The sequence below is a fragment of the Schistocerca serialis genome, chromosome 5, assembly GCF_023864345.2.
Source record: "Schistocerca serialis cubense isolate TAMUIC-IGC-003099 chromosome 5, iqSchSeri2.2, whole genome shotgun sequence".
Lineage (NCBI taxonomy): Eukaryota > Metazoa > Arthropoda > Insecta > Orthoptera > Acrididae > Schistocerca > Schistocerca serialis.
In genome coordinates this window covers 168,494,724-168,520,000 of record NC_064642.1, presented here as the reverse complement: position 1 = coordinate 168,520,000, position 25,277 = coordinate 168,494,724, and the positions used below count along the sequence as shown (strand labels likewise).

Here is a 25,277-nt window from a genome sequence, read left to right as displayed (position 1 = left end):
GAAACACAAATAAATACAGAAATATCGATTTTTCGATTAATTGTTTTGTTTTTGCACATAACTTGAAACCGATGTGTTTTCAGGATATCGTCATTTATTAACGTAAACAGGGCAAATGGTTCAGATCGCTCTGACCACTATGGGACTTAACTTCTGAGGTCATCAGTCCCGTAGAACTAGGAACTACTTAAACCTTACTAACCTAAGGACATCACACACATCCATGCCCGAGGCAGGATTCGAACCTGCGACCGTAGCGGTCGCGCCGTTCCAGACTGTAGCGCCTAGAACCTCTCGGCCACTCCGGCCGGCAAACAGGGCAAATTTCTCTGCAGTTTTTACTCTCATGATTTTGATGTCCATTCTATCGTTTTATAACAAACTCTTATGGAAACTGCAGTAGTCGATGGCTCGCTACTTTGAGGTTGCTCAATATTTTTGAATTTTGCGACTGCTTCTCTTTTACTTTTGACAAGAGATGCTCTGCAACTGTGATATGTTGCAGGATTCACATTGTGACTAACACCTTCGGCTGCTGAATTAATCAACTTTTCACTATCTACTTCATTTTAGATGATCATCTTCAGGTACAAAGTTAGGAATTCACTTCTGTATTTCAGTAGTACACGATTGTTACAGGATGGTTACGATCTATTAGTATGTACCATATACTCAACATTAATATACTAATTGTAATTTAGGCATCTACACAGTATTACTTCAACTTGCCTGTGCTTTTACGGCCGGCCGGAGTGGCCGTGCGGTTGTAGACGCTGCAGTCTGGAGCCTCGGGCATGGATATGTGTGATGTCCTTAGGTTAGTTAGGTTTAAGTAGTTCTAAGTTCTAGGCGACTGACGACCTTAGAAGTTAAGTCGCATAGTGCTCAGAGCCATTTTTGTGCTTTTACGGGCTTGCCGCAATGGTAACAGATTCCCGGCAGATCACTTAACTTAAGCGCTGTCGGGCATGAGGCCTGGATGGGTGACCGTCCGGGTCTGCCGTGCGCTGTTGGCAAATGGGGTGCACTCAGCACTTGTCAAACCATCTCAGGAGCTACTTGACTGAGAATTATCGGCTCCGCTGCTCAAGAAACAGACAACGGCCGGGAGAGCGGTATGCTGGCCACATGCCCTGCACTTCGGTATTTGTAATGCGTGCCAGCTGAGGATTACAGGGCGGTCGGTCGGTACCGTTGGGCCTTCCGTGTCTTTATCTGACGGAGCATGTGCATGTGCTTTTACTATACTCAATGCAGTGGTTATGTTCACTATAACCACAAATTACGATAAATTCGATGGCTGTCATTGGAAGCAAAGAACACGTCTGAAACAGTACATAGTGAAAACTCGTTATTATATAACAGTTACGCGATTCGCTAAAACAAGATTTTGACGTCATCCACTTTTTACTCACTGCCAGTGACGTAAAAGGCTTTCGGTCTATTATTCACGCAGTATAACACTTTTTGTCTCCTTACTGGACCTCTTTCACTGATGCGTTGGCTTCCCTGTGCACAATTTTAAAATTGATAACTGTGTAACCTCCCCATTATTATTTGCTTCTGTCTGAAATTCAGCCCAACTTTACCTCATACTCCATAAAATCTACTTATTACCGAAGACTTCGTCCTTACAAGTTGTTATCCAACTTAAACTCATTTGCTAAACTTTGACTAAACAGAACCTAATATGAACTGAACTGTAACTGATCGGAATGCAACTTGTCTTTATGTTAAATGCACAACTGAAGTAAAACAATTATCTGGTCCCAATTAAAATTTCAACTTACCTCGGGTCTTGACAAGGTTGTTGCAGATATCTCGCCGGCCGCTGTGGCCGAGCGGTTCCAAGCGCTTCAGTCTGGAGCCGCTCGACCACTAAGGTCGCAGGTTAGAATCCTGCCTCGGGCATGGATGTGTGTGATGCACTAAAGTTAGTTAGGTTTAAGTAGATCTAAGTTCTAGGGGACTGATGACCTCAGATGTTAAGTCCCATAGTGCTCAGAGCTGTTGTTGTTGTGGTCTTCAGTCCTGAGACTGGTTTGATGCAGCTCTCCATGCTACCCTATCCTGTGCAAGCTTCTTCATCTCCCAGTACTTACTGCATCCCACATCCTTCTGAATCTGCTTAGTGTATTCATCTCTTGGTCTCCCTCTACGATTTTTACCCTCCACGCTGCCCTCCAATGCTAAATTTGTGATCCCTTGATGCCTCAGAACATGTCCTACTAACCGGTCCCTTCTTTTTCTCAAGTTGTGCCACATACTCCTTTTCTCCCCAATTCTATTCAATACTTCATCATTAGTTATGTGATCTACCCATCTAATCTTCAGCATTCTTCTGTAGCACCACATTTCGAAAGCTTCTATTCTCTTCTTGTCCAAACTATTTATCGTCCATGTTTCACTTCCATACATGGCTACATTCCATACAAATACTTTCAGAAACGACTTCCTGACACTTAAATCTATACTCGATGTTAACAAATTTCTCTTCTTCAGAAACGCTTTCCTTACCATTGGTAGTCTACATTTTATATCTTCTCTGCTTCGACCATCATCAGTTATTTTGCTCCCCAAATAGCAAAACTCCTTTACTACTTTAAGTGCCTCATTTCCTAATCTAATTCCCTCAGCATCACCCGACTTAATTCGACTACACTCCATTATCCTAGTTTTGCTTTTGTTGATGTTCATCTTATATCGTCCTTTCAAGACACTGTCCATTCCGTTCAACTGCTCTTCCAAGTCCCTTGCTGTCTCTGACAGAATTACAATGTCATCAGCGAACCTCAAAGTTTTTATTTCTTCTCCATGGATTTTAATACCTACTCCGAACTTTTCTTTTGTTTCCTTTATTGATTGCTCAATATACAGATTGAATAACATCGGGGAGAGGCTACAACCCTGTCTCACTCCCTTCCCAACCACTGCTTCCCTTTCATGCCTCTCGACTCTTATAACTGCCATCTGGTTTCTGTACAAATTGTAAATAGCCTTTCGCTTCCTGTATTTTAGCCCTGCCACCTTTAGAATTTGAAAGAGAGTATTCCAGTTAATATTGTCAAAAGCTTTCTCTCTAAGTCTACAAATGCTAGAAACGTAGGTTTGCTTTTCCTTAATCTTTCTTCTAAGATAAGCCGTAAGGTCAGTATTGCCTCACGTGTTCCCGTATTTCTACGGAATCCAAACTGATCTCCTCCGAGGTCGGCTTCTACTAGTTTTTCCATTCGTCTGTAAAGAATTCGCTTTAGTATTTTGCAGCTGTGTCCTATTAAACTGATAGTTCGGTAATTTTCACATCTGTCAACACCTGCTTTCTTTGGGATTGGAATTATTATATTATTCTTGAAGTCTGAGGTTATTTCGCCTGTCTCATACATCTTGCTCACCAGATGGTAGAGTTTTGTCAGGACTGGCTCTCCCAGGGCTGTCAGTAATTCTAATGGAATGTTGTCTAGTCCCGGAGCCTTGTTTCGACTCAGGTCTTTCAGTGCTCTGTCAAACTCTTCACGCAGTATCGTATCTCCCATTTCATCTTCATCTACATCCTCTTCCATTTCCATAATATTGTCCTCAAGTACATCGCCCTTGTATAGACCTTCTATATACTCCTAGCTCAGAGCTATTTGAACCATTTTTTGCAGATTTCTCGAAGGCACAACAGCAGCGAACAGCAAGACGCAGCTACTAAGCTAGATTTCTGTTTTTAAATACATATTCAAACTGTTGCATCTGGTAATGCGTAATAATAAACCGGGGCGTGGGGAGAGTAACTATTCCCATGAAATGATATTGCAAGACATCGATTTTAGAATGAAGTACGTATTCAAAAATGTAGAGTAAAACTTGGCGTGATGTTCGCACATAACAATGGTCTGAACCATGCTATGCTTAACAAAGTGAACAATGATTTAAAAAGGGATCAGTGTTAACACAGAATTCCTATAAAAACCAAGCAGCTTAATCAGTTTATATGTTAATAACATGACTCAGGGAAGTGGGGTGGTCCTTCTCTCAGCTCTGAACATGTTAACTAGCTGACAATAACCATTCCTACAAATTAGGTGCGCAGTCTTACCTCAAACTTTTTCTCTTCAAAAATAGTAACACTATTCAAAATTTATATTATTTTCATCTTTCAGTGTTCACATCATACTTATTCCTTCTGTCCTTTACAATCAATATTTATTCATCTAACAGATACAATCACAAGTCAAAACGAATCTCCTGTATACGTCCATCAGCTGCCACACTTTAACCAAGAGTGAATCAAACTGCGCAAAGACAAAGACTGTGTCACGACAGGACCAAAGATTGTTTAACAGTAACTTAACTCTCACTCTCTCTCTCTCTCTCTCTCTCTCTCTCTCTCTCTCTCTCTCTCTGACGTGCACATTGTGACATACAAAAATCAAAATGAGATGAACACCTTACAGCTGTTGAAAGATACTAAAGCTGTAAAAGATGATGTGCTGATAAGTCAGTAATGCCATTTATGAAGTACAGAAGATGGATAACGTTATGGGAAATAAATATTTAAATCAAATAAGTTTGTCTTTTTATTCTGGTGTTATAGCGTTCTGTTAGGCTACTTCCGTTGTATAATTATTCCACCCATGAAAGACGTTAGGAGATACTATCCATCAAGTCTGACGGTAACGTTTTAGGCTTTAGGATTTCAGTGTCGACTTGACAGAATATCTTGTACCTACAGATACAATGGCTGATCAAATTTTACCACACAAATTTTCAGACGCGGTTCTCTAGTGTTTTTTGGTGAATGCAACAAAGCTGTGAAAATGGTATCGTAGTTACTTATTTCATTATTTGCATTACAATCGGCTTCCTCCAAAAATGTTCAGTGATGGAATACCCGCTAGGGCCTTAACTTTACTACACAGAATAAAATGAAAGATTAAACTTCCGAAGGTAGATAAACAATCTGAATATCTAGTACCTAAGTTGCAGTTGATCCTACAACATTAATCCACCGAAAATATTTTAGTTCCCGTGAATTGTGCTGGAGATATGTCTTCTAATCAACGAATATTTTGATCTGAAACTGTGACTGGCCTTATCGAACATATTCCCTGTAATAATGATTATCGCGTTGTTTGAAATTGAACGATAGGTATGATGAACCTGTCACTCCCGTGAACTACTACTAATCCAGGTATAGAGTAGTTACGACCATGTCGTTTCTTTTACAGCACTTCTCCCTTCCTCCCCCCACCCCTTCTCCAACACTCATGCTTTCCTCCAGCGAAGGGTCGCGGCGGGAACCGCTTTTCACTTTTGCTCTTCATGTGCCGTTTCTTAGATGATGTATCGTTCTTCTGGCCTTCCATTTGTATTACACGTGAAGCAGCATCCTCACTGCTACAGATCCTAGAACATCTATCATAGCTTTCTGTTGTTAACGCACTTGGCTAACTTTTCCCATTTTCTAATAGTTTTCCTCCCTATACTTCGTTACAACGCATTTTAGCACACCAAAAACCGCTCAGCCCTGCAGTAAAACATGTTGGAAACACAGTTAGTACCAGCTAAAGTGCCGCGCGGGATTAGCCGAGCGGTCTAGGGCGCTGCAGTCATAGACTGTGTGGTTGGTCCCGGCGGAGGTTCGAGTCCTCCCTCGGGCATGGGTGTGTGTGTTAGTCTTTAGAATAATTTAGGTTAAGTAGTGTGTAAGCTTAAGGACTGAGGACCTTAGCAGTTAAGTCCCATAGGATTTCACACCCATTTAAACCAGCTGAAGCAACTGGAACACGCAACTCCCTTTACTGCCTACTTGCAACTCTTTCAGTAATCATGACAAGGTTGGCAAGTTCATAGTTTCCACACAATAGATTCTGTGACAAGTGGACTGGAAGACGGGGACCAATTACCTGGCCACCTTGTTCTCCAAACCTAAACTTATTAGACTTTAATTTGTAGCATTTGAAATCTCTTATGTATATAAACCCTGTACAAGATGTGTCTTTGTGCCCGTTTTGCAGAAACTACGAAGCTTCAAGCAGTAACACGGGGATAAATCGGCACATCCGGGTTTCACTGCGAAAGTGGGATGTATCATTGCTAGCGAATTATATTCGTACGTTCCGTGTAAGATGTTTCTGTGTGTCTCCATGTACTGCAGAGAGCTGTAGAAAAAGAGTGGAGGCAGGGACTGGCATTTACTGTGAACATAAGTTAATGAAATTTATTGCACGTAAGTGGGCGAAGAGCTTCAGCATTGTTAGATCACGCTATTGACGGTTACCCGCTAGAAACAATAAGAACCACACTACACTAGAACTAACTACCCAGACTTCCTAAAGTGGAATGACCACGTAATGCCAGGTTGTGATTGACTGGAAGAATCTTAAAAGAAATGTTACGAGGGGCGTTCAAAAAGAAATGTAGCTTTTTTTCTGAAAGCAGCTTTCTTATATTCAGGATTAAAATAAGCCATATTATTCTCCACTCTTTTAGCTACAAAACCCTATTTTTAATAATCTCCGTTCAATACGACTGCCTTAGGCTACCGTACTGGGAGAGCCTGTATGCCCGCATACAGAATACATTCACGAATTAAAACTTTAGCAGCCGCAGCACATTTGGGGCAGTCGTTGTAAGGAAGTGTTTCATATGGTCTTCTGGTACACTGATACACAGTGGTCGAGGTCGGGGCTAACGTCTCGCTGCAAAAAAATAACCTCCCAACCACCCCTGTACTGCGCCCAGCGAATTGCATCCTTAGTTGCGCCAAACAGATGGAAGGTGCAAGATCCGGGGTGTAGAGTGGGTGAAGACCGGTCTAATGGAGTTTTGTGTGCTGCTCTCAGGAACATAGACTTGTGAGAGGCCCTGCGTTGTAGTGGAAAAGGAGAAATTCATTTGCATTTTTGTGTCGACAAAACCACTGAAGAAGTTTCTTCAATTTCTTGAGGCTAACACAATACATTTCATAGTTGACTGTTGCACCATGAGGGAGGACATCAAACAGAATAACCCTTTCAACGTCCCAGAAGACCGTCGCCGTGACTTCCGGCTGAGGGTGCGGCTTTTAACTTTTTCTTCGGAGGAGAGATGTTATGGCGCATTGTTGCCGTTTAGTTTCCGATTAGAATTGATGACTCCATCTTCGTCGCCTGTGACTGTGTTTGCGATCATTCTCGTAATGCACAAGCAGTTCCACACAGATGATGCTTCATCGTTGCTCTTTCTGGTCTTCTGTAAGTCTGCGAGGAGCTCAGCGAGCACACGTCTTGTGAGTACCACGATTGGTGGACGAGTGTGTCAGCAGTACCAACGGAGACGTCCAGTTGTGTAGTGAAGAACACTACTGGCCATTAAAAATTCTACACCAAGAAGAAATGCAGATGATAAACGGGTATTCATTGGACAAATGTATTATACTAGAACTGACATGTGATTACATTTGCACGCAATTTGGGTGCATAGATCCTGAGAAATCAGTACCCAGAACAACCACCTCTGGCCGTAACAACGGCCTCGATACGCCTGGGCATTGAGTCAAACAGAGCTTGGATGGCGTGTACAGGTACAGCTGCCCATGCAGCTTCAACACGATACCACAGTTCATCATGAGTAGTGACAGGCGTATTGTGAGGAGCCAGTTGCTCGGCCACCATTGACCAGACGTTTTCAATTGGTGAGAGATCTGGAGAATGTGCTGGCCAGGGCAGCGGTCGAACATTTTTAGTATCCAGAAAGGACCGTACAGGACCTACAGCATGCGGTCGTGCATTATCCTGCTGAAATGTAGGGTTTCGCAGGGATCGAATGAAGGGTGGAGCCATGGGTCGTAACACATCTGAAATGTAACGTCCACTGTTCAAAGTGCCGTCAATGCGAACAAGAGGTGACCGAGACGTGTAACCAATGCCATCCCATACCATCACGCCGGGTGATACGCCAGTATGGCGATGACGAATACACGCTTCCAACGTGCGTTCTCCGCGATGTCGCCAAACACGGATGCGACCATCATGATTCTGTAAAAACAACCTGGATTCATCCGAAAAAATGACGTTTTGCCATTCGTGCACCGAGGTTCGTCGTTGAGTACACCATCGCAGGCGCTGCTGTCTGTGATGCAGCGTCAAGGGTAACCGCAGCCATGGTCTCCGAGCTGATAGTCCACGCTGCTGCAAACGTCATCGAGCTGTTCGTGCAGATGGTTGTTGTCTTGCAGACGTCCCCATCTGTTGACTCAGGGATCGAGATGTAGCTGCACGATGGGTTACAGCCATGCGGATTAGATGCCTGTCATCTCGACTGCTAGTGACACGTGGCCGTTGGGATTCAGCACGGCGTTCCGTATTACCCTCCTGAACCCACCGATTCCATATTCTGCTAACAGTAATTGGATCTCGACCAGCGCGAGCAGCAATGTCGCGATACGATAAACCGAAATCGCGATTGGCTACAATCCGAGCTTTATCAAAGTCGGAAACGTGATGGTATGCATTTCTCCTCCTTACACGAGGCTTCACAACAACGTTTCACCAGGCAACGCGAGTCAGCTGCTGTTTGTGTATGAGAAATCGGTTGGAAACTTTCCTCATGTCAGCACGTTGTAGGTGTCGCCACCGGCGCCAACCTTGTGTGAATCCTCTGGAAAGATAATCATTTGCATATCACAACACCTTCTTCCTGTCGGTGAAATTTCGCGTCTGTAGCACATAATCTTCGTGGTGTAGCAATTTTAATGGCCAGTAGTGTATTTGAGTGTGATCACTGAGACTGTCCGCACGTTCAGGCATTGCAGGAGTCACAGCTGTGTGCGACCGGCTGGCACGCGGAAGACCGGACAGGTTTGCGTAACTTTGTTGCGATAATAACAGACCCCCCGCTGCTTTTGTTCACAGCCAGGTCTCCGTAGATATTCTGCAAACGCCTGTGAATATTTTAGATACTCTGGTTTTCCGCCAAAATAAACTCAATAACAGTTCTCTGCTTAGAACGCACCTCCGTTACAGATACCATTTTGAAGGCTGCGCATACCACCGCCACCTGCTGGACCTTCATGAAACTGTAGAGGCTGAAGCGGGAATACTCAACGATGTCTCACAACAAATCCTGCATTTTTCAACCGAAATTGGCCGAGTAAATGCGTTGCAAGACTAACTGAACAGCCTTAGTACTCATTCACGAAACGAGTAACTTACAGAACACTTGCTCAGCTAATTCTCTAATATCCCTTCTCACTCTGGAACCGTTACCAGATTGGAGCTAGTAGAAGAGGGGCGTGTTTCGTCTCTGGGCTCCTTCAGTGCGAGAGCTGTGCGAAGATGCTCCAACAAACTCTAGTGGGAGGCATTACATGACAGGCATTATGTACCACGGAGAGGGCTACTGTTGAAATTCCGGGAAGAATTGGACAACATATTACTTCCTCCCACATAATCTCACGAAAGGACCAGAACAAGAAAATCAGAGGGATCAGGGCTGGTGCTGAGGTTTAGCATGACTCATTCTTACTATACACCCTTCGTAATAGAAACAGGAAAATGGAAGTATGATTGTGTTACTACAAGTATTCTCCACCACACACCGTAAGGTGGCTTTTGGAGTAGAGATGTAGGTTAATGGGTACCGCAAGGAGTTGTAGAAAGCTCTAACATCCACCAAAAGCGTTTCTGGTCCCATGTCTATAGAAGAAACTCGTATTTTTTTCCGCAATGTGCGAGGAAAGTGAACTGAAATTTTGCAGAATCTTTTTTCTACACTCACGAGAAGAATACGCCAAGTGCCACCGCCTGATTACACGGAAACTTCACTCCGTGAAAGACGCCAAAATAAGCGAACACGTGTTTCATGTTGTCTAAAAATATTCGAGCGTTTCTGGATGAAAAGAAAAGACAGTCGCAGTTTGCGAGGTACGTTATGTGCCTTTTACCGCGCGAAATCATCAAGGGGGATGGTGGCTCGGTGGTTAGAGTAACGGATTCTTAATTTTGCTGCCTATATTCGAAACCCGATTACTGTTTTATTTTATTTTTATTGTTTTCATTTAATACTCATATCTGTAGAAGGTTACTACACGAATGTTCTTACCAAATTAAGAGATACAAGGGCGTTATATTAATGTTAAAATTAGAACTGCGTTCAGAATAATGCGAACAAGAGGTGACCGAGACGTGTAACCAATGCCATCCCATACCATCACGCCGGGTGATACGCCAGTATGGCGATGACGAATACACGCTTCCAACGTGCGTTCTCCGCGATGTCGCCAAACACGGATGCGACCATCATGATTCTGTAAAAACAACCTGGATTCATCCGAAAAAATTACGTTTTGCCATTCGTGCACCGAGGTTCGTCGTTGAGTACACCATCGCAGGCGCTGCTGTCTGTGATGCAGCGTCAAGGGTAACCGCAGCCATGGTCTCCGAGCTGATAGTCCACGCTGCTGCAAACGTCATCGAGCTGTTCGTGCAGATGGTTGTTGTCTTGCAGACGTCCCCATCTGTTGACTCAGGGATCGAGATGTAGCTGCACGATGGGTTACAGCCATGCGGATTAGATGCCTGTCATCTCGACTGCTAGTGACACGTGGCCGTTGGGATTCAGCACGGCGTTCCGTATTACCCTCCTGAACCCACCGATTCCATATTCTGCTAACAGTAATTGGATCTCGACCAGCGCGAGCAGCAATGTCGCGATACGATAAACCGAAATCGCGATTGGCTACAATCCGAGCTTTATCAAAGTCGGAAACGTGATGGTATGCATTTCTCCTCCTTACACGAGGCTTCACAACAACGTTTCACCAGGCAACGCGAGTCAGCTGCTGTTTGTGTATGAGAAATCGGTTGGAAACTTTCCTCATGTCAGCACGTTGTAGGTGTCGCCACCGGCGCCAACCTTGTGTGAATCCTCTGGAAAGATAATCATTTGCATATCACAACACCTTCTTCCTGTCGGTGAAATTTCGCGTCTGTAGCACATAATCTTCGTGGTGTAGCAATTTTAATGGCCAGTAGTGTATTTGAGTGTGATCACTGAGACTGTCCGCACGTTCAGGCATTGCAGGAGTCACAGCTGTGTGCGACCGGCTGGCACGCGGAAGACCGGACAGGTTTGCGTAACTTTGTTGCGATAATAACAGACCCCCCGCTGCTTTTGTTCACAGCCAGGTCTCCGTAGATATTCTGCAAACGCCTGTGAATATTTTAGATACTCTGGTTTTCCGCCAAAATAAACTCAATAACAGTTCTCTGCTTAGAACGCACCTCCGTTACAGATACCATTTTGAAGGCTGCGCATACCACCGCCACCTGCTGGACCTTCATGAAACTGTAGAGGCTGAAGCGGGAATACTCAACGATGTCTCACAACAAATCCTGCATTTTTCAACCGAAATTGGCCGAGTAAATGCGTTGCAAGACTAACTGAACAGCCTTAGTACTCATTCACGAAACGAGTAACTTACAGAACACTTGCTCAGCTAATTCTCTAATATCCCTTCTCACTCTGGAACCGTTACCAGATTGGAGCTAGTAGAAGAGGGGCGTGTTTCGTCTCTGGGCTCCTTCAGTGCGAGAGCTGTGCGAAGATGCTCCAACAAACTCTAGTGGGAGGCATTACATGACAGGCATTATGTACCACGGAGAGGGCTACTGTTGAAATTCCGGGAAGAATTGGACAACATATTACTTCCTCCCACATAATCTCACGAAAGGACCAGAACAAGAAAATCAGAGGGATCAGGGCTGGTGCTGAGGTTTAGCATGACTCATTCTTACTATACACCCTTCGTAATAGAAACAGGAAAATGGAAGTATGATTGTGTTACTACAAGTATTCTCCACCACACACCGTAAGGTGGCTTTTGGAGTAGAGATGTAGGTTAATGGGTACCGCAAGGAGTTGTAGAAAGCTCTAACATCCACCAAAAGCGTTTCTGGTCCCATGTCTATAGAAGAAACTCGTATTTTTTTCCGCAATGTGCGAGGAAAGTGAACTGAAATTTTGCAGAATCTTTTTTCTACACTCACGAGAAGAATACGCCAAGTGCCACCGCCTGATTACACGGAAACTTCACTCCGTGAAAGACGCCAAAATAAGCGAACACGTGTTTCATGTTGTCTAAAAATATTCGAGCGTTTCTGGATGAAAAGAAAAGACAGTCGCAGTTTGCGAGGTACGTTATGTGCCTTTTACCGCGCGAAATCATCAAGGGGGATGGTGGCTCGGTGGTTAGAGTAACGGATTCTTAATTTTGCTGCCTATATTCGAAACCCGATTACTGTTTTATTTTATTTTTATTGTTTTCATTTAATACTCATATCTGTAGAAGGTTACTACACGAATGTTCTTACCAAATTAAGAGATACAAGGGCGTTATATTAATGTTAAAATTAGAACTGCGTTCAGAATAAGTGTCACACATTTGTTATATAATGTATGTTTGTATGGTTTGTACACCCCTGGTCTAGGGGTAGCGTCTTTGATTCATAATCCCTGGTTCTAAACGCGCAACAGCTTAATTTTGATTAATAATCAGCACTGGCGGCCGAAGACTTCCGTAAAAAGAAGTTATCCTCATTCTGCCAACGACCTTGTCAAAGAGGGCGGAGGACTGGACAGAGGTTCAGGGCACTCTCTTGCCCTTAGGATGGGAAACTGCCCCTTAATGCGGAAGAATCGGCAATGATCAACGGCATGAGTATGAAGGCAATTGAAACCACTGTATTAAAGACACATAATGTGTATCCACAGCACATGTGGCCTGTAATTGAAAAAGTGTCGTGACGATTTCTCTATTGGATTCAGGAACAGTACCCCATTCGGATCCCTGGGACGGGACTGCCAAGGGGCAGGTGATCATGAGAAGAAGATTGACTAACCTTGTTCTGGCGTAACCAAAATCGCCGGAACGAAGATGAGCCCAAGAGAAGGCGCTGAGACGACGTCGGTCAGTGGTGCGCTGTTAGGACCGCACCACGACAGGAGCGGCCTCTACACGAAGAGAATATAAGCGGCGCTCCTGCATGTCGCCGCCGCTCAGTATCGGCTCAGTATTCGAAACATGATTAGGATAGTATACGGACAGGCCTAGAAGAGAACGCTACGATAGCAGCTATTAGTGATCCACAAACTGAGTGTCAAACTTGCATGAACATTGTATATAGCAAAGGACTTGGATTTATGTTTCATGTCGCCCATCGCTTGCGACACCACTGTAAATTCCAATTTAAGTACTGTCAATCTTCTTATTTGTAATAAACACTATTAATGTTACTTGCTTGAATTGTTGTATAGCATTCCGAGAACGCAGCATCCTTTAGGCACCCAATATGAGACGAGTGGCAGGCCCCCACAAATCTACGAAAGGATAACGTTCTACGAGTCTGGGCGTGGAATGTCAGAAGCTTCAACGTGGTAGGGAAGCTAGACAATCTGAAAATGGAAATGCAAAGGCTCAATCTAGATGTAGTAGGGGTCAGTGATGTGAAATGGAAAGAAGACAAGGATTTACGGTGGGATGAGTATAGGGTAATTTCAGTAGTTGCACATAATGGTATAACGGGAATAAGATTCGGTACGAATAGGAAGGTATGGCAGAGAGTGTGTTACAGTGAACAGTTCAGAGTTAGGGTTATTCTTATCAGAATCGAAAGAAAACCAACACCAGCAACGATAGTTCTAGTATACATGCCGACGTCGCAAGCTGAAGATAAAGGTATACAAGGATATTGAAAGGGTAATACAATACGCAAATAGAGAAGAAAATCTAATAGTCACGGGGTACTGGAATGCAGTTGTAGGGGAAGGAGCAGAAGGAAACCTTACAGGAAAATATGGGCTAGGGACAAGAGAGAGGAAAAAGACTGGTTGAGTTCTGTTACAAATTTTAGCTAGTAATAGCGGATACTCCATTCAAGAATCACAAGAGGAATAAGTATACTTGGAAAAGGCCGTGTAATACGGGAAGATTTCAGTTAGATTACGTCATGGAGAGAAGTCTTCCGAAGTAAGAGTGATTTCAGGTGTGCCGCAGGGAAGTGTCGAAGTGTCGCAGGACCGTTGCTATTCACACACACACACACACACACACACTCACACACACACACACACACACACACACACACACACACACATATATATATATATATATATATATATATATATATATATATATATATATATATATATATATATATATAACCTTGTGAATAACATCGGAAGTTCACTGAGGTTTTTTGCGGATGATGCTGTAGTATATCGAGAGGTTCTAACAATGGAAAATTGTACTGAAATGCAGGAGGATCTGCAACGAATTGACGCATGGTGCAGGGAATGGCAATTGAATCTCAATGTAGAGATGTGTAATGTGCTGCGAATACACAGAAAGAAAGATCCTTTATCATTTAGCTACAATATAGCAGGTCAGCAACTGGAAGCAGTTAATTTCATAAATTATCTGGGAGTAGGCACTAGGAGTGATTTAAAATGGAATGACTATATCAAATTAATCGTCGGTAAGGCAGATGCCAGACTGAGATACATTGGAAGAATCCTAAGGAGATGCAGTCCGAAAACAAAGGAAGTAGGTTACAGTACACTTGTTCGCCCACTGCTTGAATACTGCTCACCGGTCTGGGATCCGTACCAGATAGGGTTGATAGAAGAGATAGAGAAGATCCAACGAAGAGCAGCGCGCTTCCTTACAGGATCATTTAGTAATCGCGAAAGCGTTACGGAAATGATAGACGAACTCCAGTGGAAGACTCTGCAGGAGAGACGCTCATTAGCTCGGTGCGGGCTTTTGTTGAAGTTTCGAGAACATAAATTCACCGAGCAGTATATTGCTCCCTCCTGCGTATATCTCGCGAAGAGACCATGAGGATAAAATCAGAGAGATTAGAGCCCATACAGAGGCATACCGACAATCTTTCTTTCCACGAACAATACGAGACTGGAGTAGAAGGGAGAACCGATAGAGGTACTCAAGGTACCCCCCGCCACACACCGTCAGGTGGCTTGAGGAGTATTGATGTGGATGTGGATGTAGATGTAGATGGCCAGACAGAGATTCCGAAATCAGATTCTGGGTTGTAAGGCGTAGCTAGGAGCAGATATAGACTCACATCACACTGTAGTAATGAGAAAGTGTAGGCTGAAGTTCAAGTGATTATTCAGGAAGAATCAATATGCAAAGAAGTGGGGTACGGAAGTACTAAGGAATGACGAGATACGCTTGACGTTCTCTAAAGCTTTAGATACAGCAATAAAGTACAGTCCAATAGACAGTACAGTAGAAGAGGAATGGACATATCTAAAAAGGATAACAACAGAGGATGGAAAGAAAAACAAAGGTGCAAAGAAGGTAACTGCGAAGAAACCATGGGTAACAGAAGAAATACTTCAGCTGATCGATGAAAGAAGGAAGTACAAAAATGTTCAGGGAAATTCAGGAATACAGAAATACAGATTGCTGAGGAATGAAATAAACAGGAAGTGTACGGTAGCTAGGATGAAATGGCTCCATAAAAAACGTGAAGAAATGACAGTCGGAAGGACTGAATCAGCATGTAGGAAAGTCAAAACAACCTTCGGTGAAATTAAAAGCAAAGGTAGTGCAACCTGAATTCCACTGTTAAATGCAAAGGACAGAGCGGATAGGTGGAAAAAGTACATTGAAGGCCACTATGACGAGGAAGATTTGTCTGATGTGATAGAAGAAGAAACAGGAGCCAATTTAGAAGATATAGGAGATCCGGTATTAGAATCAGAATTTAAGAAAGCTTTGGAGGACTTAGGATCAAATAAAGCAGAAGGGATCGATAACTGTCCATCAGAATTTCTAAAATAATTAGCGGAAGTGGCATGAAAAACATGTTGGTCTGTGGGATGTACGAGTCTGGCAATATACCGCCACACTTACGGAAAAATATCGTTCACACAATTCCGAAGACTGCAAGAGCTGACAAGGGCGGGCATTATCGCGCAGTGAGTTTAACAGCTCTTGCATCCAAGTTGCTGACAAGAATAAGATACAGAAGAATGGAAATGAAAATTGAGGGTGTGTTAGATGCCAATTAGTTTGATTTTAGGAAAGATAAAGGCACAAGAGAGGCAATTCTGACATTTCGGTTGATAATGGAAGTAAGACCAAAGAAAAATCAAGACATATTCATAGGATTTGTCGACCCTGGAAAAGCTTTCGCAAAGTAAAATGGTGCAAGATGTTCGAAATCTGAGAAAAAATAGGGGTAAGCTATGGGGAGGGACGGGTAATATACAATATATACAAGAACCAAGAGGGAACAATAAGAGTGGACGACCAAGAACGAAAAGCTGGGATTAAAAAGGTTGTAAGACAGGAATGTAGTCTTTCGCTCCTACTGTTCAATTTCTACATCGAAGAAGCAGTGATGGAAATAAAAGAAAGGTTCAGAAGTGGAATTAAAATTCAAGGCGAAAGGGTATCAGTGATACCGTTCGCTGACGAGATGCTAAAGTGAAGAATTACATGATCTTCTGATTGAAATGGACAGTCTAATGAGTACAGAGTGTGAGTTGAGAGTAAATGGAAGAAAGACGAAAGTAATGAGAATAAGCAGAAATCAGAAATTCGAGAAACTTAACATCAGGATTTATGGTGAAGAAGTAGATGAAGCTAAGAAATTCCGCATCCTAGGCTACAAAATAACAAATGACGGACGGAACAAGGAGGACATCTAAAGCAGACTAGCACGGCTAAAAAGGGCATTCCTGTCCAAGAGAAGTCTACTAGTATCAAACATGGATCTTATTTTGAGGAAGAAATTTCTGAGAATGTACGTTTGGAGCACAGCATTGTGTGGTAGTGAAACATGAACTGTGAGAAAACCGGAAAAGAAGAAAATCGAAGCATTTGCGATGCGGTGCTACAAACGAATGTCGAAAATTAGGTGGACTGATAAGATAAGGAGTGAGGAGGTTCTGCGCAGAATCGGAGTGGAAAGGAATATGTGGAAAACACTGACAAGGAGAAGCAACAGAATGATAGAACATCTGTTAAGATATCGGGGAATGACTTCTATGGTACTAGAGGGAGCTGTAGAGGGCAAAAAACGGAAAACAGCGATTGGAATACATCCAGCAAATAATTGAGGACGTATTTTGCCAATCCTACTGGGAGATGGAGAGTATGGCACAGGAGTGAAATTGGTGGCGGGCCGCATCAAACCTGTCAGAAGACTGATGACTTAAAGGAAATGCTATGCTGAGGGGTTACAATCTTTTTAAATTCTTTTATTCTGATATCTCATTCTCATTCTTATATTAATTCTTATATTTTGTTGATATGTTTATTGTACAGGAATATTTGGTGCATTCCCTTGGATGATACCGATCGTATAAACATTCGAAACACAGGTATTCAGAACACTACGAGGATCGCGCAGAGTTGGATTTGCGACAGTGACATTTCTTCGTATGAATCTCACTCGGGAAAGAAACGTCATTAGCACTGCTGAAGACTTGGGGCGTTGGCCTTAATTTCGCGGTAAACAATTGTAACCTCCCCACAAAATTCATTAAAAATAAATAATATGAATAATATTCTAATTTAGTGTAACCTCAAAACAGAATTCGTTCCCATTTAAGCTCCCCACAAAATTCATTCACATTTTAATGTAACTTCAAAACAGAAAAATTCCTAGACTTCTCAACAGTAAAAATTATAATTATGTCGTTCACATTCAGTGTAACGTCCCAATAAACAAATAAATTCAATAACCTGGTAGTAATACAATGTAACTAACCTCTCAATTAAATTGTCGCTCACTTATGACTTTTCAATAATTCACTGTGAATTTAACCTGGTAAATTTTGGACGACAGCAGTGCTGCGTCATGGCCCTGAAAGATCATTCTGAATAAAAAAGAGAAAAATTCTTATCTCAATGAAGTCGCCGGATATCGCATATATATATCTGCTCTTACAATAAATTTTTCTGGCACAGCCCTGTGCAATGCTGGCCGATAGACCTGTCATTTATGAAAGGAAGCAACTGATTTTTTTTTCTTTTGCAACAATCGGGATGATCATAGATGGGAGAAATTAGTAAATTGTTTAAATTGAAATGAATGGTTGTTAAAAGTTACGTTTTCTGAGCAAGATTATTATTACGAGATTTTTAAAACATTTACATGGGACTTGAGATAACATTACTACATATGCGCGAGGCTGCTTTTCACCTTGTACAATAATACTCAGGCTGCAGCATCGCTGCACCGCGACCGGGCCAGCCAACACGATACACCAGAGCAGACTGCAGACTAGCAACAACTTACTGCTATAGCTACACAGTTCCTACTGCAGTCAGCACTGCTCTCTGGTCAGAGATTCTCTTACACCTTGCATCTTGAAGGCAGCGCATGAGCAATACATCGAAATTACATCTGCTCGGATCTCTTACACAATGCATAATGGATCTCTTTTCCAAAAACTGGTGCTCAATACTGGATAACATTCGTGTTGTTATCTTCTACAGAAATGTTATGTAAATGAAAATCAAAAATAAAAGTAATAATCAAGTTTCGAACACAGGGCGCAAAACTAACAAGGCGCGGCGTTATCCACTGAGCTACAATTTCGTCTGACGATATCGTGCGGTAAGAGGCACATGAAGTACCTGGAAAATACCTCGAAAACTGTGGCCGTCGTTTTCTCTGAAACAGTCGATTGTCTATGGATAAGCCGAGACACTTGTTCGCTTATTTTTACTCCTATACCACTTGTAACCTCCTCCTCACTTATCGACCTTAATGACAGTGAAAAATTAAACCGCGTGTACCTAATGGGAATTTGGGAAAAGCAATCGTCACCGAAGTTAATCTGCAAAGAGGGAGGAAAGGGTTATATCTAAATGAAAGGAAAAATGCAAATGAAACTGGTGGAAATTAATTTTGAAAAGGGGTAAAGTTAATAAAGAAAGTAAATGTGCGGCCGTTACGTTAACAATTAACTAGCGGTAATTAGATATTTGAGATTTGGGGAAAATTACGGTCGCCAGTCCTATGGACAATTACTATAGTAACTGAAAAAGAAAGGTTATTGCACATATAATTAGCACTAGAAGCGTGGCAACTGAAGGTTGACACGTGTAGTATGAAAACTGAAAGTAATAAATTTCGCTACATTCTGACTTAATTTAGCAAAAGAATTAATAAAACCGGAAAATTGAAAGTTAATTCAGTGACTGAAATTAATAGTGAGCTTTGTTTCTGTAGCACTACGAAATTCAATAAAATAAGGTTAGTCTTGGGCTACCTCAACAATCATATCAAAAGCTACTTGAATCTACGCAATTTAGAAATGAGAGATTTAACTTTGAACTTGAATTTAATGATTCTTAACAATTAACAATAGTAAAATTTAGTACGTACCAAGCTGAGCTGTAGTCACAGGTAAGCTAAAATATGGTAACAAAACTCGCACTCATAATTTGTGCTTGTGTAATCTAAATATTGTAGCCAGCTATGAATACTTTAACTGAACTTTGAAATTAAAGCAGTGAAATGGAATAATATTACTCTAATGCTGGCGTTTGAATTTCAACGACACTCGGGTTCATTCCGGAAAAGGAAGGGACCCTGCTTGGTAATGCAATTGGGACAATGAGGAACAAATGTTCATGCTAAGTTGCTGTAATTATAGTTACGAAAATGGAACAGTTTGAAAAGCTGAGGTCTGCCTTACAGTTCTAAAACTTTACGTGCTTCCAGTCTTCTTTGTTGGTTGATTGAAGGTTTGAAGTCGTCGATCGAGGAGGTGGCGACAGTCACTCATTGTCGGCCATCGCTGTTGCAGAAGCTGGATGTTGGCGCGCCTTCTTCTCGACACGGTCACCAGGCGAAACGGGCTCTTGATGTGCGCCAGCTAATGCTTCCCGTCCGCGACACCGTGTCAGAAACTATCATAGCAAGTCGAGCGCAATTACATGCTGCCCAACCCCGAAAGCACGGCAACTCGCGGGAGCGTCACACTACACACCTGTTCCACCGCCCTACCCCAGCCAGACTCTGCTCTGCCCGCGCTCCACGCGGCGGAGTTAACACTACCAAAGATCGTAAACACTTTGGTTCTCCACACGACCTATCGAAGTATTCGTTCGACAGCATAGTTTTCCCTAGGCAAGACCCAGCGAAAAATACAAAAAATTTTTCCAAAACAAACCAATTATACATCGACATAGATGCATAAATATATATACAAATAGTAAAACAATTACAGTATAAAAAGATACAGAAATGTCATACCTTCAGGTAACAAAATAAGGCAAAATCCATAGTACAATATATGGAAATAGAAGGATATGCATTTCCGGCGTTACACACTGAGTGAAGTTTCTGGGAAATCGGCTGGTGGCACTTACCGGGTTCTCCTCGACACTGTAACTCGTGTATCTGATGAGGTATGACAGCTACCCCACGCGACATTAGCAAGTTCGCTTTGAACGTAAGGGGCTGTCGGAAATTTTGACTGAATCCATTTTGTGCAATGACAGTGTGCGCTCAGAGTCGAGCTCCTGCATTCTGTAGCATTAGCTTTTGATTAGCATGCGGCTAGTTGGAGTGCAGTGAGCCAAGTGATTAGAGTTTGCGCAGCCTGTAAGGCGAGCGCCGGCCTCTAGTGTACTGCCCTGGCCGCCAGCGCGGTACCCTAATTAGCCGTGGAGCGTACGCATGACCGAAGCACAATTCCGGACTGGCTGAACTTTCCTGCTAACTTTGCAGGACGGCCACTGGTCAGCCAAACCAGGTCCGCTCTGAGCGAAACGCTAATGGCAGCGGTGACTACGCCGCCGTCCTGAATCGATAGGTACTGCAGGTCTTGCAGGGAACCCGTTTCTCCGACGCTGACTACGAAAAACCATGTGGCCGAGCCGTCTTCCTGGTTGTTTCTCTGGTGCCCGATGTCTCAGTTCCCGATTAAGTCCTAACTTCACGTCACTTTAGGCTCAACTGCTTATGAATTTCTTGTACAGTTTTAAAATAATAACTATTAAATATTTGAATATTTGTAGCGATAAGCCGAATAAAAGTGTGACTTGCGCAGAACTTATTTATTGAAACACATTGGCCAGTACGAAACTATACGAACATGTTATCCTCAAGGCCCCCAACGACAGAATACCTGCTACTTGCGCTCAGAGCCCGTACTTGCACCCCTTGCCTGCCGTCACTTCCGCCAGCAACTTAAAATATGTCTTTGAGCCCCCATCTTTGAGCTCAGCATATGGGGAAAATGCTGAGCTCTTCATAGGCGCAGCCTTGTGCGGTTGCGATGTTTTTGCAGGTTGACGTATATTAACATGTTGAGGTACAATAATAGGATATCCCCTTTTAAGTAAAAATGTATTTGGTGACAGCTGAGCCATACCTACAAATGATTTTTCTTACCTTTACGTAAAACAAAATAACCTTGATGTAAAGATTTGGTTCTGCCCTTAGCTAAGAAGTTCTGCGTGTCCCCATTTGTGGCTGAGTTAACGTTGAGAAGCATGTAATCGTTGAGGAGAAATTTTCCTAAATTTCAGGTCTGCAGCAATAACATCAATGCGGACAGTTTTTTGACAGCCTCCACGGCTATTTCCAACTGTTGGGAAAAATCGATCAGTAATTCTAATAGATGATACGTTTTCTTCCAAGATGGCGCGAGCAGATGTAAAACGGACCGCAGCCGAGTGTAGCAATGTAGACGGATGGGTTGTTCTGGGTTGTGAACTGCACAGGCTAGGAGTCACACCATGTGCTCGATCTTCTTAATGAGTTTCTGACAGGGGTGAAGTTCATTTCTGACGACTCCGTAGAAACTACTGTTCCAGTCCTACGAACTACTGATGCTGTGAGAGAGGTAGTTTAAATGTGGTGGGGAATATGTTCTAAAATAGTCAAAGCTCTTCAGAACAGCGTATTTTGAATTCAAAAGTATCGTATTCCCAAACCACCAAGATCTGCTGATAATATTTATTAACTACTGGTTTCGATCATACGATGATCTTCAGATACGACAAATAATATACTCTTGAATAGAAACTTTCTTACTGCGGCATCAAAGAAAATAATATTCACCATACGCCACAGACGTCAGTCAACAGAAAAATAAAGTGGCAAAGTTACTCAGTCTCCGTATCCATTCATCAGATTCCAATCTCGTGTGTGGAGCACATTTTGCCTACTGTGTGGTCAGAGACAACTGTCGAAAGTTCAAGGGATCTACTCGAATTGATGTGGCTGTAAAACCGATTTTTTTTTCTGGCGTGCCGCAGCGAAAGACTCAGATGACACACGTGCTCTATACACACTAACAAGTAGATGTACTACTAAAGTTGATGTGGAGCGAGCAAGATGGTATATACATCAAATGACAATAAAAGAAAATAACTGTGTACGACTAAAAATTGCTGTCTAGGTGACGAATTCAATTTTTTGTTGAGTACTGGGTTGAAATTATATCACTTCCATCCACCCACATAGACTTTAAATTCTCGTCTCTAATTTTATCGCAACTCTCATGGGGTCTTCCCTTCCAACCACTCCGCCACAGTAACCGATCTAACAACCGCGCCAAACATGACGTTGACGGTTTTCGTTGACGTTCGATGGTGTCCGTTAAAACAACCAGAAACAGACCCCACACACTTAAGCAGTGTAGCGGTATGGATCGTACAAATGTTTTATGAGAAATGTTTTCTTTGATAAACACCTGGGACATTGTATTTTATCTGTCACTCGAAGCCTACCATTTACTTTGCTTCTACAAAATATCTCTGCGTTGTGTAAAAAACCAAGCTTTCCACCACTGTTGCAAGTAGCATTTGATGGAAACTGATTCCGGCCGTGAAGGCCTACAGACTTTTATGATTGTTTATATTTTTTTAGCTTTATGTCCTCGCGAATCATTAGTAAGAGTTATTTATATGACATTCGTCGCTGTAACTACATTGTTAATCGCGGACACAAGGCCACTACATCGTTACGTTTACTCGTTACGTTTACTCGTTACGTTTACTGATACCTCTTACACTTCTCTGCTTTAAGAACTACGAGGGCGTGCTGAAAAATAGTGCCTCCGAATTTTTTATGAGAGAACTCTTAAAGCTATTCAAATAAAACAGTATTAAGATTCTACATCTTTATTCTTCATATCTACATATTCGTAGCCATCTGCTGCTAGAGGGGTCCGAATAATAGCGTGTAACATGGCGGTGTGTAACGTAATGATCTCTGTGCGTGAGAAACCGCCTGCAGTAATCTAGTTTCGAATTCGAAGAGTTAGTTCACATGCGAAGCACCCCTTCTTTCAGCTTGGCACTGTCAGACCACACACGCGCTGCGACACTGCAACAATCAAATCCCTCGGGGTCACTGTCATTGGAATCCTCCATATACGCCCGACTTGGACCCATCCGATTTTCATCATGGGCTTTTATTTAAAAATATTATGTAGCCTACCCACTCCCCTCTAGAAGTCAAGTCTTAGAAGTCTGTAACGGGAGAACTTTATCGCACAAAATATAAAACCAATTACGAACAATTGTGGCCCGGTGACATAGCCCATTGTCATTCAAAAAAAATTCCATCGTTTGGAAACATAAAGTCCATGAATGGCTGAAAAATGGTCTCCAAGTAGCCGAACAGAAACCCTTTCCAGGCAATGATCGGTTCAGTTGGACCAGATGCCCAAGTCCATTCCATGTAAACATAGCCCACTCAATGATGGATCCACCATCAACTTGCATAGTGCCTCGGTGACAACTTCCGCCAATCGGGACACTCGAACCCTATTACCAGCTCTTACCAACTGTAGTCGGGACCCAACTTACCAGGCCACAGTTTCCCAGTCGTCTGGGGTTCAGCCGAAACGTCACGAGCACAGGACAGGCGCTGCAGGCGATGTCGTTCAGTTAGAAAAGACACTCGCGTCGACTATTGACGCCAAATTTCGCCGCTCTGTCCTCTCTCTGTCCTTCGTCGCACCTTCCACACTGATCTCTGCGGTTATTTCACGCACTGTCGCTTGCCCGATAGCACTGACAACTGTTCGCAAACGTCGCTGCTTTCGGTCGTTGAGTGAATACCGTCGGCCACTGCGCTGTCCGTGATGAGAGGTAATGCCTGAAAGTGTCGGCACACTTTTGACACAGTGGATCTCGGAATATTGATTCCCCAACGATTTACGAAATGGAATGTCCCATGCGTCTGGCTCCAGAGACCGTTTCGTCTGAAACTGCTTTCACATGAATCACCTGAGTACAAATGACAGCTCCGCCAATGCACTGCCCTTCTTGTACGTGGCTTACGTGATACTGCCGCCATGTGTATATGTGCATATCACTATCCCATGACTGGCGTGCTTTAACTTCGCATTTTTCGAGCCGTCATCGGTTACACGAATTACTGATTAAAAAACTCAGTTCTTGCAGTGCATATGGAAATATTGCTTCTCAGATGGAGGAGTTGTCACTGAAAAATGCAGAGCTTTTTTTCGTGCTGTTCTTACAAAAGGTCTCAAATAAGTCTGAATTTCAGACGTAATTTTTCATGTAAGTTTTTGTTTTCTTGGAAGTCACGTACACGATATGTATGCAGTAGTAGAATTTTCAAGTACTTACATGTTGCGAATGGAACAGTTCAAGTCTATAATAGAAAATAAGTGGATATTTAATGAATATATATATAACTTTCTCGTGCTTACTATGTGGTCTGCTATGACGCTGTACTCTCTGGACAGAAATATCTTTTTAGAAACTTTCACCCAAGTATTCCTCTGTTCTTCTGTCTCATTCTTGCGTGCTTTAACCCCCTAACTCTGGTTCAAGCAGCAATCAGACATGTGCTGAAATACTGATTATCCAAAACTGTTTTCTAGTATATTGTACCTTTCTTTAAATGTCGTATCATCCTATGTCTTCTTCTTGTCAGTGTTTTCCACATCTTTCCTTCTTCGCCAATCCTCCGGAGAACCACCTCAGTCCTTATCTTGTCAGTTCTGTAGCGCCACATCTGAAATGATTCTATTCTCTTCTGTTCCGTTTTTCCGCGCTGTCCATGGTTCACTGCCATACAGCGCTGTACTCCAAACGTACGTTCTCAGAAATTACTTCCTCAAATTAAGGCCTATGTTTGTTACTAGCAGACTTCTCTTTGCCAGGAATGCCCTTTTTGCCAGTGCTGGTCTGCTTTCGATGTCCTCCTTGCTTCGTCCGTCATTGGTTATTTTACTGCCTAGGTAGCGGAATTCTTTAACTTAATCTACTTCGT

At 42.7% G+C, this 25,277-nt stretch overlaps 1 protein-coding gene across 1 annotated transcript in view; it reads left to right on the top strand.

Annotated features, from left to right (window-relative positions):
* Positions 1-25,277, top strand: part of LOC126481516 (UDP-glycosyltransferase UGT5-like) — a 328,701-nt gene that overhangs the window by 119,772 nt on the left and 183,652 nt on the right. The window lies entirely within an intron of this gene.